A 16976-nucleotide genomic window follows, 5' to 3' on the forward strand; every position below is an offset into this window, starting at 1 on the left:
AGGCCCTGGGCAGCTGGTACTGGGGCTGTGTGCAGGTGTGCATGCCGAGCCCTATGGACTTGCCTGGCAGCCCTGATGGGCTGGCACCCAGATGTTCAAACTTGAGTAAAAGCATTATCTTCAGTCTCATCTGTCACACCTTGTAATCGAAATACTCAAAACATTACCACACACATTCTGTATTTTCCCATTTCTTGCCCTTGTGCTCACGGTTCTCTTGACTACTGACTTCTTGACTGCTAATGATGTTGATTTTTACCTGAGCCCTGTGATCCTTGAAAGTAGGGATGGGAGTGTAGCTCAGTATAGAGCACTTGTCTAGCATGTGGGAGTCCCTGGGTTTGATCCCCTGTACCACATACACACAAAGTAGGAATGTTTAAAGGAATTTCTGCCCTTTGTTCTGGAAAAAAACTTAGAGCAAAGAACCACCCTTTGTAGATAAGACTCACAGGCCTCCCCCTTGTTTACCTGAAACAGGGCCAGACATAGGCCTTCCAAATTCCTATTCTTGGCCTCAATGATAAAAGTTCTTGTCTCCTCCAGTGATTAATTAGATCAAAATGATTGTGAACCAAATTTTAGTGGAAATTTTTCTTCTTCACCCAAGCCCTTGAATTTTAGCCCACCCTCTGCCTCCTGAGACTAGACTGACTTCAGAATGAATCATCATGTGATCTGTCTGACCATGCTGCCCAGTTTGTCCATCTACCTGTCACTCTTTTTCTTTATTTTTTTATTTTTGTGGTACTGGAACTCAAACCTAGGGGCATTCTACCACCGAACTACATCCCTCTTTTTCTCTTTTTAAAATTTAGAGACAGGGTCTTACAAAGTCATTGAGGTTGGCTTCAAACTTGAGATCTTCCTGCCAACAGGCTTGCACCACCACACCTGATTTTGCCTAATCCTTTAAACAAGTCCCTACTGAAATGATGCCCTCTTGCAGTAATCTTTTCAAAATAGTTTACCAAGTCCATATTTGTTTGTTATTCATCTACTGTGTAACAAGTTTCTTTTTTTTGGCAGGGGGAGTGTCAGGGATTGAACTCAGGGACACTTGACCACTGAGTCACATCCCCAGCCCTATTTTGTATTTTATGTAGAGACAGGGTCTCACTGAGTTGCTTAGCTCCTTCAAGTTTGCTGAGACTGACTTTGAACTTGAGATCCTCCTGCCTCAGCTTTCTGAGCTGCTGGAAGTACAGGCATGTGCCACTGTGCCTGGCACATGCTCCTTTTTATTCTCTTAAGTTTCCAGATGTTTGTTGCTAGAAAACCATATTTTGCAACCATGCTGAATTCACTCGTCAGTTCTAGGAGCTTTTTCAGTAGATTACCAGAATGAATAGACTAAAATCAGTAAATATTTTGAGGACTTGAACATTTGTAGAATACTCCACCCAATAATAGCAGACTAAGCATTTTTTCAAGGACACAGACCATTTGTCAAGATGGGATTAATTTCAGATCATATACGACTCCCAATAAATTTAAAAGGATTCAAGCCATACAATTTATGTTCTGTGACTAGAGTGGAATCAAATAGAAAATCAAGAAGAATCTCTGGGAACCTCCTGAATATTTGGAAAATGTGATGGTTAATTTTATGTGTTGATGAGGCTAAGGGGTGACCAGATGGCTGGTAGCACATCATTTCTTACTGTGTCTTTGAGGGTGTTTTCAGAAGAGATAAGCATTTGAGTTGGTAGAGTAAATAGAGAAGATCGCTCCACCAATGTTGATGGACATAATCCACTAAACCAGAAAGAACAAAAAGGTGGAGGAAGGATGAAGTTGCTCTCTTCGTTTGACTGGGGCATCAACTATCAGCTTCCTGGCATTGGGGCTTCCGGTTCTCAGGTCTTCATACTCATACTAGGGCTTTACATAATTTGTTCTTGTTCTTGAGCCCTCGAACTTGGACTGCAACTACACCACTGGCTGTTCTGCTTGCAGATGGCAGATTGTGGGGGACTTCTCAGCCTCCATAATCACATGAGCAGGTCCCTCAATATGAATGTCTTTCTAAATGTACTCCATTAGTATTTTGAATTGAGTGAAAATGAAAACTATTGTTTATATATATATATTTTTTTTCTGTGTTTTCTATGTTGACATCTTACTTTGAGATAGTGAAGGCCTACCCAGTAGCATGCCAGACATTGGCATGGTCAGACACACACTGACCAATCCAGAGCCACACCTCTGATCCACATACTTCAGGAAGCAATATTCCTCTGCCTTAGTCATTCCAGTGCCAGGTGCCAGACATCTAAAAACCACCACTATAGCTTAGAGCCCAACAAAATTATTCACACTAGGCAATTCTAAAATGTTTGCCTTTCTCAAGAAAACCCTGATAAAAACTTTTGCCTGGACTTTCCCCTCACTCCTGTTTCTGTAAAACTACCATGTATCTTCCCCACGTGGAATTATGTGCATAATGTGACATGCCACTGGTTTCTAGGACTTCTGAGTATAATAAACTTTTGTTTACCTCAACTGTGTCTCCTCTGTCTTGTGGCTGCTTCTAACCGACCTCACAAAACCAGAACAAAATTCAACTGCAAAATTTGGGGGATACAACCAATGAAGCATTTACAGAAAAGTGTACACCATTAAACTATACCAGAAGAGAAGAAAGATCTCCAATCAGTAGCCTCTTCTTTCATTTTAAGACAGTAGAAAAAGATCAAATGAAACAAAGCAAGTTAAAGAGAGTAGGTAGTAAAATTCAAAGCAGAAAATCAATGAGACAAAACAATACAGAAAAAATCAATGAAACTAAAATCTGGTTCTTTGAAAAGAGCAATAAAATTGATAAACATTTAGACTGAAAAGTCAAGACATGAATTACCAATACTGGGAATGAGAGAGGTGATATTACTACTAATTCTACAGATATTAAAAAGACAGTAAGTGAATGCTATGAAAAACTACACAAAATCTCCTCCCTGAAATTTTTCTATGAAGAATAATTTGTTACTTTGATAACAAAGACCTTTGATAACAAAAGTGCAAACTAACATCCTTTATAAACTTACAAAATTTCTTAACAAAATTATAGCATATCAAACTAAAAAATCCACTAAAAGGATATCATGACTAAGTGGATTTTGTCCCAGGATTTCAAGATTGGTTTACCATTTGAAAAAGTCAATTGATATAATTAAACATACTGAAAAACCATGTGATTGTCTCAATAGAAGCATTTCACATCCTTTCATGATAAAAATTCTCAGGAAATCAGGAGTGCATGAAAATTTCTCAGACCAGTAGAGTGTATCTACAAAAAAAAAAAAAAAAAAAATCTTATTTAATGTTGAAAGACTGAATGCTTTTTACCTCTAAGATTAGAAACTTAGTGTGTCCATTCCCACTACCTGAACTTAGCAATGTACTAGAAGTTCTAGCCAATGCAATAAGGTAAGAAAAAAGACAAATAGATTGGAATGAAAGGAATAAAACTATCTTTATTCACAGATGATGTGATTATTTGTGTTTAAAATCTCATGGAAACTACAGAAAAAGTTCCTAGAACTAATGAGTGAATTTAGCATGGGTGCATCATACAATATTTTTTCCTCTTCCTCTTTTCTCCTCCTCCTTCTCCTTCCCCTCCTTTTCCTTCTTCCTCCTCTTCTTCTTCCTCCTCCTCTTCCTCCTCTTCCTCCTCCTCTTCTTCTTCCTCCTCCTCCTCCTCCTCTTCTTCTTCTTCTTCTTCTCTTCCTTCTTTTTCCTCTTCTTCTCCTCTTCTTCCCCTTCTTCTTCCTCTTCTTCTTCCTTCTTTCTTCTTCTTCTTCTTCTTCTTCTTCTTCTTCTTCTTCTTCTTCTTCTTCTTCTTCTTCTTCTTCTTTCTTCTTCCTCTTCTTCTTCCTCTTCTTCCTATTCTTCCTCTTCTTTCTTCTTTTTCCTCTTCTTCTTCCCCTTCTCCTTCTCCTTTTCCTTCTTCTTCTCCCCCCCCCTTACTTATAGGAAGGATTACTATCAAACTTCACTCATTGGGTCAGGATGGAATATAAGTGAAAAGTTTTCTGTTTATGTACAAATATGTTTTTATATATTAGTAACAAGTATTTGAAAATTGAAGCTAAAATACTATTTACAATAGCATTGAAAAGATGAAATGACAAAAAGAACAAGAAATATGTGGAGATAATCTGAAAAAAGATGTCAATTTGCCTGTATTATATTATATTATTATATTATGTCTCCTCTGTCTTGTGGCTGCTCCTAACTGACCTCACAAAACCAGAACAAAAATCAACTGCAAAATTTGGGGGATGCAACCAATGTAGCATTTACATAAAAGTGTACACCATTAAACTATACCAGAAGAGAAGAAAGATCTCCAGTATAATATTATATTAATCTACTTAAAATCATATTCTATCCAGATTTTATGAAAATTGATAAATGGTAAAATATCATAGAATAATGAAACAAAAATATCAAAGATAATTTATAAAAAGAGTGCAGTAGGCATGGAAACAAAAATACACTGATGAATCTGGACATGGTGGCTCACCCCTGTAATCCCAGGGGGTTGGGGAGGTTGAAGCAGAAGGATTGAGACTTCAAAGCCAGACTCAAAAGTGAGGTGCTAAGCAACTCAGACCCTGTCTCTAAATAAAATACAAAATAGGGTTGGGATTGTGACTCAGTGGTCGAGTGCTCCTGAGTTCAATCCCTGGTCACCGCCCCCCCCAAATACACTGATAGAATGAAATAGAAAGCTTAGAATATATATTGTGAACTTGACCTCTGATAGAGGTAGCATTATGTGACCAGTCTACACACATGTACACTGTTATGGTTTGGATATGAGGTTTCCCCACAAAAGCTTCTGTGTTAATGAAGGAACATTCAGAGGTGAAATGGTTGGATTGTGAGAGCTGTAACGTAAGCAGTCCATCCTAGTTTAAATGGACTAACTGGGTTGTAGGCAGATGGGGCATGGCTGGAGGAGGTGGGTCACTGGGGGCATGCCCTGGAAGGGTTCATCTTCCCTGTGGCCCCTCTTTTTGCTCTCTCTGCTTCCTGGTCACCATGAGTAGAACAGATTTCCTCTGTCATGCCCTTCCCTCAGGATGCCGTACTTCACTGTGGGCCCAGAGTAATGGAGTTGGTGGATCATGGACTAAACCTCGAAATTGTGAGTCCCAAATAAATTTTCCTTCCTCTATAATGTTCTTGTCAAATATTTTAGTCACAGTGATGAAAAGCTGACTAACATATACACACCTTTCTACATCTACATCCACTTTAATATTATCTATCCAGCTTTTCATCCCCATGAATTCATACTGTTACTTCTATGTGTAGGATTTATTTTGCCCTTCCTTTCATATTTACGGCTTCTTTCTCTGAGAATGAGAAATCTGGCAACCATTTTTTCACAATATGTTTTCTTATTTTCTCAGTCCTAAAATGTGCATAAAGTATTTCAGAAGTACTAATTTATGCTGCTGTGAAAGAAAGATTTCTGATTATTGTTTGCAATTTGTTTAGGGTTGTTTTGGGTTTGTAAACTGAGGGCATAAAGTTCTAAACTTATGTTCAAATTCCTTGGGTTCTTTCCCTAATGCCCCTTTAATGTGGTTATGTTATTCATTTGATGAGTAGTTTGGTTCATTTGGACTTTTTGTTTATAAAAATCTTCCCTATTCTTGTTGATTTTATTTCTCTTTTTTGAATATGTAAAACACTAACATGATTCCAAATTCTGAACTATACAAAAAATATATTCAGAAAAGTTTTTCTCTCACCTCTCTTCATTTGTCTTTTCCATCCATTTCCTGACATTCCCTATAGTTATCACATCTCAGTATATAGTAGTATATAGTTTATTTTGCTTATGTTTCTTTTTGCTCAAATAAGCAGATAAATGTGTATTTCCTTTCCTTTTTTTCTTATTTTTCTTCTTTCTTACATGATGATGTAGTATGTAACATTTTTCATTTTTCTAAAACGTCAAAATAAATTCTGGATCACCCATACTAATTCCTACAGGGTTTTCTCATTCTCTCTCTCTCTCTCTCTCTCTCTCTCTCTCTCTCTCTCACACACACACACACACACACACACACACACACACACACACACACAGGGGATGGAACCCAGGACCTCACACAGGTGCTATATCACTGGGTTATACCCCCAGCCCACTTCCTCTTTCTTTACAACTTCATAGTGGTCCATTGTATAAATATTTTAGTCTGTTTTTCATCCTCATTGTGATCAAAACACCTGGCAAGAACAATTTAAAGGAGGAAGAGTTTGTTTTGGCTCACAGTTTCAGCTATTCAGTCTATGGCTGGATGACTCCACAGCTCTGGGCCTAAGGTAAGAGACTGAATGTCAGCGGGAAGGGCATGGCACAAGGAAGCAGCTCAGGACAAGACAACCAGGAAGCAGAAAGCCATGCTCACAGGGGCAAAATATAAATCCCAATGTCACAGCCCCAGTGACTTATTTCCTCCAGACACACCCTACCTGCTTACAATTACCACCCAGTTAATCCATCAGAGGATTAATCCACCAATTAGGTTGCACCTCTCATAATCTAATCATTTCACCTCTGAAAATTCTTGCATTGTCTCACACATGAGCTTTAGTGGTACAGCTCATATCAAACCATAGCAGCAACTGAACCATATTTCATTTAAATTCTCTTACATGTATAGCATTTAGATTGTTTAAAATATTCTGCAATTGTAAACAATGCTTCAATAATGAAACTTGTGCAATATATTTTTTCATTGTTGGAAGTATATCTTTAGCATAAATTTGTAGAAATAAGATTGCTAGTTAAAAAGGTAAATGTCTGTGTAGCTTTCTTAAATACTGCCAAGTTTCCCCTCTGTAAGGGTTCTCCTAATTCTCATGTTCCCAGCAATGTATAAGATGCTTGTTTATCCACTAGGTCACCATCTGAGTATACTATTTTAAATTTTTAAAATTTGCCAATATGATGGATTAGAAGTGATATTTAATGTAAATTGACATTTCTCTTATGAATGAGATTGAAATTTTTTTTCATTTTCATATATATTATTTTTCATTTATCTGACATTTACTTGAATTGCCCATTCTTTTGTCAGTTTTTCTATTGGATTTTTAAAATCCCCCCTCAACTTTTTTTTTTGTTGTTATTGTTGTTTGTTTTTGTTACTGGGAAAGGAACCCCAGGGCACTCAACCACTGAGACACATCCACACCCCTTTTTTGCCTTTTTTGTATTTTATTTAGAGACAGGGTCTCACTGAGTTGCTTAGGGCCTCACTAAGCTGCTGAGGCTGACTTTGAACTTGCAATCCTCCTGCCTCAGCCTCCCAGTCACTGGGATTACAGGCATGCACCACCATGCCTGGCTTCCCCTCGACTTTTATGTCATTTATCTACTAGTATATTGGCCTTTATTGTAAAATATGCTGCAAAAATTTTCATTAAATGTGTTGGTTGCATTTTTACTTTGTTTATGGTGATATTTATACCAAATAAATAAACAAATCTAGTTTTTAATTTGAATTTAATCAAATTTATCAATCTTTTTAAAAAAATGTTTTTAGCGAATCTGGATTTTGAGTTATACTTAGAAAACCTTACACACACACACACATACACACACACACCACACACACACACACACACACACAGAGGCTAATGATAACTTCACCTAGTGTTCTAATACTTATAGGAGTTCAGTTTATATTTAGTTCTATTATACTTAGATCCCAAATCATTTGGAGTTTATTCTTGAATAGGTGTGAGACGTAGCTCAATTTTATCTTTTCCCAAATGGTTAACCAATTGTCCAGGATCAATGTCTAGGGCATTTTTGCCCTAGTGATTTGATTTGCTACCTTTATCATATATTGTAATTCCACATGTATCTAAAATTATTTGTTTTTTTCTATGACAGACTTGACAAACTATGATAGATTTGCTCCTTGTACAAAACCTCTGTTTTACAGAGGTTTTATAATGTGTTTTAGTGTCTAATAGGGCTAGCCACCTTTATATTTTTCTTTTTGTGTTTTCCTGGGTATAGTTTTTTTCTTTCCTGTGGTGCTAGGAATTGAGCCCAAGGCCTCATATATACTAAGCAAGTACTCTACCATTGAGCTACACCTCCAGCCTTTTCTGAATATTCTTGAATTGCATATTTATTTTTCCATAAGAAACTTAGCATTAACTTGTCTAGTTTCATTTAAAAAAAACAACCTTGGCATTTTATTGGGATTGCACTAAATTATAAATTAACTTAGGGAGATCTGACACTTTCATTACATTGAGTCATTCTATTCAGAATAAGAAATGTCTTTCCATTTGTTTAAGTCTACTTTTTATGTGTTTGAAGTTTTTCTCATGAAGATTTTGTACACTTTCTATTAAATTTATTCCTAAGCACTTTATCTTCTTTGCTGCCATGTAAGTGGAATTTTCTCTACCATCATATATTCTAGCTGGTTGTTATTTGTATATATAAAGGGTATTTCTTCCTATATGATAATTTTCTAGTCAGCTACTTTATTGGATTGTTACTTTTATCACTGATATTCTAGGATTTTCCCTGTACATTTATATCATTTACAAAATAGAGATTACTTTCCTTTCCATTTTCATGCATCTAGTTAATTCCTCTTATCTAACTGTGCTGGATAATATCTCTAGTATAAAGTTGATTAATAGTGGAGATGGCAAATGAATTTGCCTTGATCATGATCTTTGTGGAAAGTTCCTAGTATTTTTCCATTAAATGAGATGTTGGCTTTTGCAGCAAGGGGTGTGTGTGCACAAGTGCACATGTGTTTATCTATTGAAGAATAATATCAATTCCTCTTTTCTTGAATGTTGCTTTTTTCTTGGTTGTTTTGTTTTTGATTTGTTATTTATGTTGTGGGGATTGAATCAAGGGCCTTGTGCTAAGAAAGTAGTCTACCACTGAGCCACATTCCCAGCCCTTTTTATTTTTTTTATTTTGAGACAGGGTCTTGCTAAGTTGCTTATGGCTTCAATAAATTGTTGAGGTTGGTCTTGTACTTCGATCCTTCTGTCTCAGCCTTCAGAGTTGCTGGATTGACAGGAGTGCAGCCACTGCATCCAGCTCTTGAATGTTTTTAATAGAAATAAGTAAGGAATTTTGTCAAAGGCTTTTCAGAGTCTTTGGAAATAAACATGATTTTTCTCCTTAGATTTATAAATGTGGTGTGCTAATTCATTTATTAGTATTTAATTGACTTATATTCAAGTTGGAATAAATCCCAGTGGGCTATGTTGTATTACTTTCATAGTGTGGTGTTGGATTCTGTTCAGTAGTATCTTACTTACAACTTCTGCATCAATATTAATAAGTGAGCCAGGCGCAGAGCCTGTAATCCCAGTGCCTCTGGAGGCTGAGGAAAAAGGGTTGCTAATTCAAAGTCAGCCTCACCAAAGGCTGGGCCCTAAGCAACTTGATGAGACCCTGTCTCTAAATAAAATACAAATAAGGCTGTGGATGTAGCTCAGTGGTGGTGTGCCCCTGGGTTCAGTACCGGGTACCCCTCCACCCCAAAATTAATAAGTGGTATTTACAATTTCCTTTTTTTTTTTTTTTTTTACTGTCTTTGCCAGTTTTAGGAGTCAGTGTTATATTTCTCATAAAATAATTAAGAAGTTTTCCTTCATTTTCACTGTGCTGGAAAAATTTGTGAAGCGTTGTGACTCTAGTCCTTGAAGTAGAATGAACCTGTGAAACCATGGTTTTGTTATTTTTGTGGAAGTTCCTTAATATTTTCCTATTTCTTCCAGGGAAATTGGTCTGCTTAAACTATCTCCAAATGTATTCCCCTAGTAAGTTAGTTCATAAAAGTTTCCAATATTTTCATAGAGGTCTAAAAAGTAGTCCTTGCCAAGTGTGGCCTATAATCCCAGCAGTTCAGAAGGCTGAGGCAGGAGGATCGCAAGTTCATAGCCAGGCTCAGCAAGGCCCTAAGCAACTTAGTGAGACCCTGTCTCTAAATAAAATATAAAAAAGGGGTGCTCAGTATTTGAGCACCCCTGGGTTCAATCCCTGGTACAAAAAGAAAATGTAAAAAGTAGTCCCTTAGGGTCTCAAAATATCTTCTGCTTCAATGATTAGTTCAATATTAATATTTCTTGCTTTGTATATTTGTACTTTCTCCATTTTTTATCAAGCATATATAGGTAGTAATTTGTCTATTTGTTATTTTTCCCCCAAATTAAAGATTTTGACTTAATTGAATCCATTATTTTCAGTTCTTTACTTTAAATTTTTGCTTTCATTTTTATTCATTTTATTTCATTTCTCTAGTTTAGAATTTCCCTCCTTCTGTTGGAGGTAATTTGCTCTTCTTTTTCTAGTTTCTTAAGAGGGAAGCTTAGAGATTATTTAGATTTTCCTTCTTTTCAAATATATGCATTCAGTGCTGTAATTCTCCCTCTAAACATTGGTCTTGCTGTGTCCCTCAAATGTCGATAACTTGGATTTTCATTTTCATTTAGTAGTTTTTCTTTTGTGGTGCTGGGGATTGAATCCAGGACTTCGAGTATGCTAGGTAAGTGATCTACTACTGAGTCACAGCCCAACCCTAGTTTGAAATATTTTTGAATTTCTCTTGAGAAAATTGAAAAACAAAAATAACTAAAAATAAAAAGGAAGGAAAGGAAGAAACTAAAAGAGAAGAAAAATACTAAATAAATAAATAAATTCCCTTGAGACTTCTTTGATTTGTGAGTTATTTAGAAGTGTGTTGTTTGAGGGCTTCTTGGATCTTTTTTGGTTATTGATTTCTAGCTTAATTCTATTGTCATCTGATAGCAAGCTTTGGATGATTTTCATTCTTTTAAAATTGTTAAAGTGTGTTTTATGGTGAGGAATGTCGTCTATCTTGGTGAACTGAATGACAGTCTGTAGATACCAATTAGATTCAGTTGATAGATGGTGCTGCTCCATTCAACTGTGTCCTTGCTGATTGTCTGCCAGCTGAATTTGTCAATACTAAAAGAGTGGATTCATCTAGGTCTCCTTCCAATATTATCATTATTGTCATTATTATTTTTGCTATACCTCAAATTGAACCCAGGGGCGCTCAACCAATGAGCTATATCATCCTCTCTCTTTATTTTGAGACAAGTTCTAAGTTGTCTAGACTGGCCTCAAACTTGCAGTCCTCCTTCCTCAGTCTCCTGCCATTGTTGGGATTACAGTGTGCAACTAGCTCCTTGCAATATTATTATTATTATTATTATTATTATTGCCTCATGTTTTTGGACACTGCGTTGGTAGCTCCCTGAGTCTTTCCTTGGTGGTGTCCAGTCTACTGAGGAGCCCTTGAAAGGTATTCTTCATTTGTTACAATGCTTTTTTAACTTTTGGCGTTTCCTTTTGATCTTAAAAGTTTCCATTGTATGCTTATGTTCTCCACCCCTTAGTGTATATTGTTCACTTTTCCATTAGTCACTAGCAGACTAATTAATCATATTAATCATATATTTCTTAAGTTCACAGTTTGATAAGTCAAGCATATCTGCCATATCTGAGTCTTGTTCTAATGCTGCTTTGTCTTTTCAAAATATTTTCTATCTTTTAGGGTACTTTATTCTTTATTGTTGAAAGCCAGAAACTACATAATGGATAAAAGGAACCAAGGTAAAAATGACTTTTTGTGACATTTTATGTTTGTCTGTCTAGGAGTTAGGCTGCAGATATTAGACACCAAATTTCTTCTGGTGTTCTTAGTTTTATCTTCCCGTTAGCACAGGTGCCCTGTAGAAGTGCTAGCAAGATGTGGGGGCAGGGGACACCTTTTGTAGCTCTTTAAGTCTCAGTTTAGTGAGTGTGCATCTGGCCTGTGACCATCACCACGTACATTTCAATTTCCCCCTTTAGTGAGTGGGACGGGAGAGCAAGAGGGTGCTGGAGTCGGTATTTCCTTTCCCCCGGGATATTTAAGCTCTCCTAAAGCTAGAGTTAAGTTAAGCTCTAAATTATAGTTAAATTCGAGTCCAGCTAAACTCTTGGGCTCTGATAAACTTGTTTCTCTTGAGGCAGGCCTTTTTAGGAAAGAGAATGCTCTGGCATATTTCAAAATCTCTAATTTCCCCCTCACCTTGCCAGGAATATGAAGGGATTTTCCTATTAGAGAACCTGAAAGGATTCCCAGAACTAAAACTTAGAAAAATATAGGGACCCTCCCCGCAAGATTGGGCCTATTGGAATTTTTAACTCTTAAACTGCCCACATAGAGCCTCCAGCAATTCAGCAATTAAAGGTTTCCTGTCCTAGTACTGGTTCCACAGGGGTTTCTGCTCTTGGGCTTCTACTTGAGTAATAAATCAAGAAGTGATTCTCTGTATCTACCTGTCTCCAACTTATGGGACAGCAGTTTGTCTTATGACCCTAAGTTCTCGGCTGGATGTGAGAAGAGTAGTCAATTTTTAATTTGTTAAAAATTTCTTGTTAGGATGGGTCTCATGACTTCCTAGCTCCTTACACACCAGACCAGAAACTGGCAGTATAATCTTAGGGGACCACTGTTATATACATGGTCTGATGTTGATAGAAACATTGTCACTGGTGCATGACTGTCTTCTACTGCAGCCTTCTGTGACGTGCACCTTTCTTTCAGAATTCACTACAACCATCTCATTTTTTTTTTTGTCTTACCATATCATTTGTGCCTAAGAGATGGTGGATGCTATGAAACACATCACCTGCTAATGCAAACAGTGCTGGCCGACTGGAAATGCTCTTCATCTATATATAAAGCATAAGCCTTCATAAGCCTTGGAAGCAGATTTGGATTCGAATGTTAGCTTTGTTCCTACAAACTCAACTCTTCTTGGTCAGTATCTTTTGCTTGTTTCTTTATCCATAAAACAAGGATAATGTGTCTATGTCATAGGGACGTTGTGAGAACTGAATGGATTAAAGGGTACTGAAGTGCCTAGGATAGTGCCTGATGCTTCAATAAATGATTAAAGTTGACCCTCCATATCTGTGGGTTCTATATCCATTCAACCAACCTCAGGTTGAAAATATTTGAAAAACAGTTTGTATCTCTACTAAACATGTACAGACTTTTTTCCTTACTTACCAAACAATGTAGTGTAACATTATTTACCTAGCATTTACATTGCATTAGATGTTACAAACAATATAGAGATGATTTAAAGTATACACAAAGATTGCATATGCTATTTGCAAATACTATGCCATTTTATATAAGGGACTTGAGCATTTGTAGATTTGGGTATCTGCAGGGAATTCTGGAACCACTTCCCCTTGAAAGGACCATATTAAAATGTAAGATAATATTATATGAAGCTGTTCAGTGAAAATGATAGTTCTTTGTCACAGAAATCTAAAGCTTTTTGTGGCAGCTAAATAATTGATTCTAAGGTGTGCTGGCTGGTGAATCCACTGGAGTGCCCACATTCCTTGTGGGGTGATATTTATTATCTGCCTCAACTAACCAGGATTGTTGGGTGGGTGTCAGTCCTGGCTTAAACAGCACCACCTTATTCACAGGAGAGGTGATTCTCTGACTTCTGTCTTCTGGTATAACTGTCTCATTTTTTTTTTTTTTTTTTCTCTCTGCCTTTTTATTGATGGATTTGGGGAAGAAATAAGATCATGCCGTTCCTTTTCTCTTTTACACCATTAATTCTTAAACTGAAACCAGTCAGTGCATGGAATCAGAGCCCAGGCAGTTGCCATGCGTGACAGAATCCGATGCAGACCAAAGGAATCCTGGTAGGTCATTCCTGCCCCACCATGAGCAGCAAGGCCAGGTTTCAGAATTCAGAGCCTTGCTTTCTAGAATGACTAGTCTAGTTGTTCCTTTTTCAGAGATCCAGTTTGGTCATCCCTGTTCTATCCCAAGAATGTGCTTCCTCAGGCTTTGCTTACCTAACAGCCTCACAGTCCCATTCTGCATTCTGGAGATTTGTGGTGGTTATCTGAATCTGAGTTCTGAGAGGTGTTCATGACTATCTTTTGGATTTACATCCCTACATGATTAGTTGTTGAACTTAGAGTTCATTTGTTTAACTTTTGTAGGGCAACATTATCCCCCTCTTTCTGCTGGGGAAGGGCAATCGTTGTTTGTCTAGATACTGTCAACAAGTTGGTTTTCTTGAGGGAAAACATCTGCACAAAACCTCCTGGCTTCATTCAGACAGGAACAAATGGTGCTCCCATGTCTACTTGAAATTGGAGACCTGCATCTGTTTCTCTTGCTCACAATTATATTATTATTTTTCATTTATGTTTAAGATATCTTTTTTCTTTTCTTATTTTCTTTTGGCAGCATTGAGGATTGAACCTAGGACCCTCTACCACTGAGTTATAGCCCCAGCCCTTTTTAGTTTTTTAAGACAGAATCTTGCTAAGTTGCCCAGGCTGTCCTGAAACTTGCTATTCTCCTGCCAATCTCCCAAGAAGCTGCGATTATCTGTTTCTGTTTAAGATTTCTAAACTTGTAGGCTGTACCTGTGTGTAGTCCCAGTTAATCAGGAGGCTGAATAAGAGGATCCCTTGAGTCTAAGAGTTGGAGACCAGTCTAGGCAATATAGTGAGACCCTGTTTAAACAAAAAACACAAAACAAAAACAAAACCAAAAAAGGTTTCTTACAACATTTCATTGAATCCCCCCACAATTATGATTCCCATTTACTTTAATTTTTTAAAATAATTTTTTATTATAAAGACAATATCATTACAGAAAACCTGGACACAGACCAAAGTAAGTTAATTTTTTTGATTGGAATAAAAAATTCTCTTAGAATTTATTCTATTTCTGGATTCATATTTTTCCATGAGTAATAATTAGCCATGAAATAGTACAATACCCTTTCATCCATAGTTTTGCTTTCCATGATTTCAGATACCTGAGCATATTAGTTTGTTTTCCATTGCTATAACAAAATATCTGGAGAGATGAAATACTTTATAAAGAAAAAAAGTTTTTTTCTTTTTTCTTTTTTAAATACCAGAGATTGAACCAGAGGTGCTTGCTTTACCACTGAGCCACATCACCAGCCCTTTTTAAAAATATTTATTTAGAGATAGGTTCTCACTAAGTTGCTGAGGCTGGTTTTGAACCTTTGATCCTCCTCCCTCAGCCCCCTGAACTGCTGGGATTACAGGTATGTGACATCTCACCCTAAAGAAAAGAGGTTTATTGAGCTCACAGTTTTGGGGGTGGGAAGTCTAAACAGTATGTCACTGACTTTGGCAAAGATCCCTGTAGCTTTGTCACTTCAAGCAGATGGCATAATGGAGGGAGAGCATGTGAGAAACAGAGACCACATTTTGAGACAGGAAGCCAGAGAGACTGGGGAGGGACCAATCTTGCCTTTTTTTTTAACGACCTTGCTAATAACTAACCAGGGTACCAGGAGATCTACATTAATTGAGGGCAGTGCCCAGTGACCTAGATTTCCCAGTAAGCTCTACCTTGTAATGATTCAACCACCTCTGAAGGCAGCCACACTGAGAACCAAGCTTCTGACACATGAACCCTGAGAAACAAACAACATCTGAACCATAGCACTGGGGCCAACTGTGATCCAAAACTATTAAATGGAAAATTCCAGAAATAATCAATTCATAAGTTTTAAACAACTTTTATTATAATATAAAAGTAGTATATTGTTACAATTTTCTTATCAGTTGTTGTGCTTAATTTACAAATTAAACTTTATGATAGACATGTGTGTGTGGGGAAAAAAGTGTATATAGGTCTATATATGGTCCAAGATTTCAGACATTTACTGGGGGTCGGTAAGGGGGAACTACTATATTCTTTGACTTTCTTCTACTTTCCTCTCTTTACTATAGCTCTTTTTCTTAATTGGACTCAACAGAAGACTAGAGATATATAGTGATTTAACTGTTTTGATTTATCTTATATAGAGAGATTTAGCCATTTCCCGTCCAGGATGGACTGAATTGATTTTTACATTCATGGTCCTTTAATGATCTTGTTACCCTGAGGTTCAGTAACCCTCTGCAAAACTTTAAAAATACCCTCTAGCCCCGAGGTTTACTGTGCCATTTTCATACCTTGTCTCCTAGCCAGATTGCCACCACTTCTATTGAAAGGGACCCTCTTCATTCCTGCTGAACACCTCTTCCTTCAGGAAGCCTTTCTTCTGCATCATCCTTCCCACAAATTCCAGTCACATTCAGCCCCAGGTTTGTGACAGAGTAACCTGTCTTGTATTTATTATTATTGTTATTTTCATACTGAACTTCATCCCTGGTCCTTTTTATTTTTTATTTTGAGACAGGGTCTTGCTAAGTTGCTAAGGCTAGCCTCGAACTTGCACTCTTCCTGCCTCAGCCTTCCCAGTAGCCCAGATTATGGGTCATGGTTTTCTTTTTGTCACTTAAGTGATACTTAAAATCATTAAAATGCAATAGATTTAACAGAGTTGTAATGTACAACTACTATTTTCGTTTAATAACAATATTTTGTAGACTTTAAAGAAACTTTAAAAGTAAAAAAAAATTACCTTTATATACATGAGTACAAACTATGGAATCTTTTAAATAATGTGCTGTGTTTCCAGGATAAGTGGTTAAGTTGCTAACAGAATCTGGGCTCTCTCCTAGTCTTTGCTATGCCAAGTCCCTCCTTTGGGGAAGCACTTCCTTTTTGCAGGAGGCACGGAGCTGGGACCTTCCGTTGGCAAATTCCTCTCCCCTGCCTACCCATAGAAGTATTTTCACTTCTCCCAGGGAATGTCACATTTCCAAGCAGTCACTGCTCTCACATCCTTCCTCCCTGCTTCAAAAGGTGGCCAGAATCAAAATGAGGAACCCAGGCTCAGGGTAGGGCTCTGTAATAGACCCCTCGGGTAGTACAATTAAGGGCCTGGTTTCCATCCCTTAGCACTGCAAAGAGAAAAAAAAAAATTGACGAGTTCCAAAAAAGCCACCATAAATGATCCTTATTATC

The sequence above is a fragment of the Sciurus carolinensis genome, chromosome 3 (genome assembly GCF_902686445.1).
Source record: "Sciurus carolinensis chromosome 3, mSciCar1.2, whole genome shotgun sequence".
In the NCBI taxonomy this organism is placed as follows: Eukaryota; Metazoa; Chordata; class Mammalia; order Rodentia; family Sciuridae; genus Sciurus; species Sciurus carolinensis.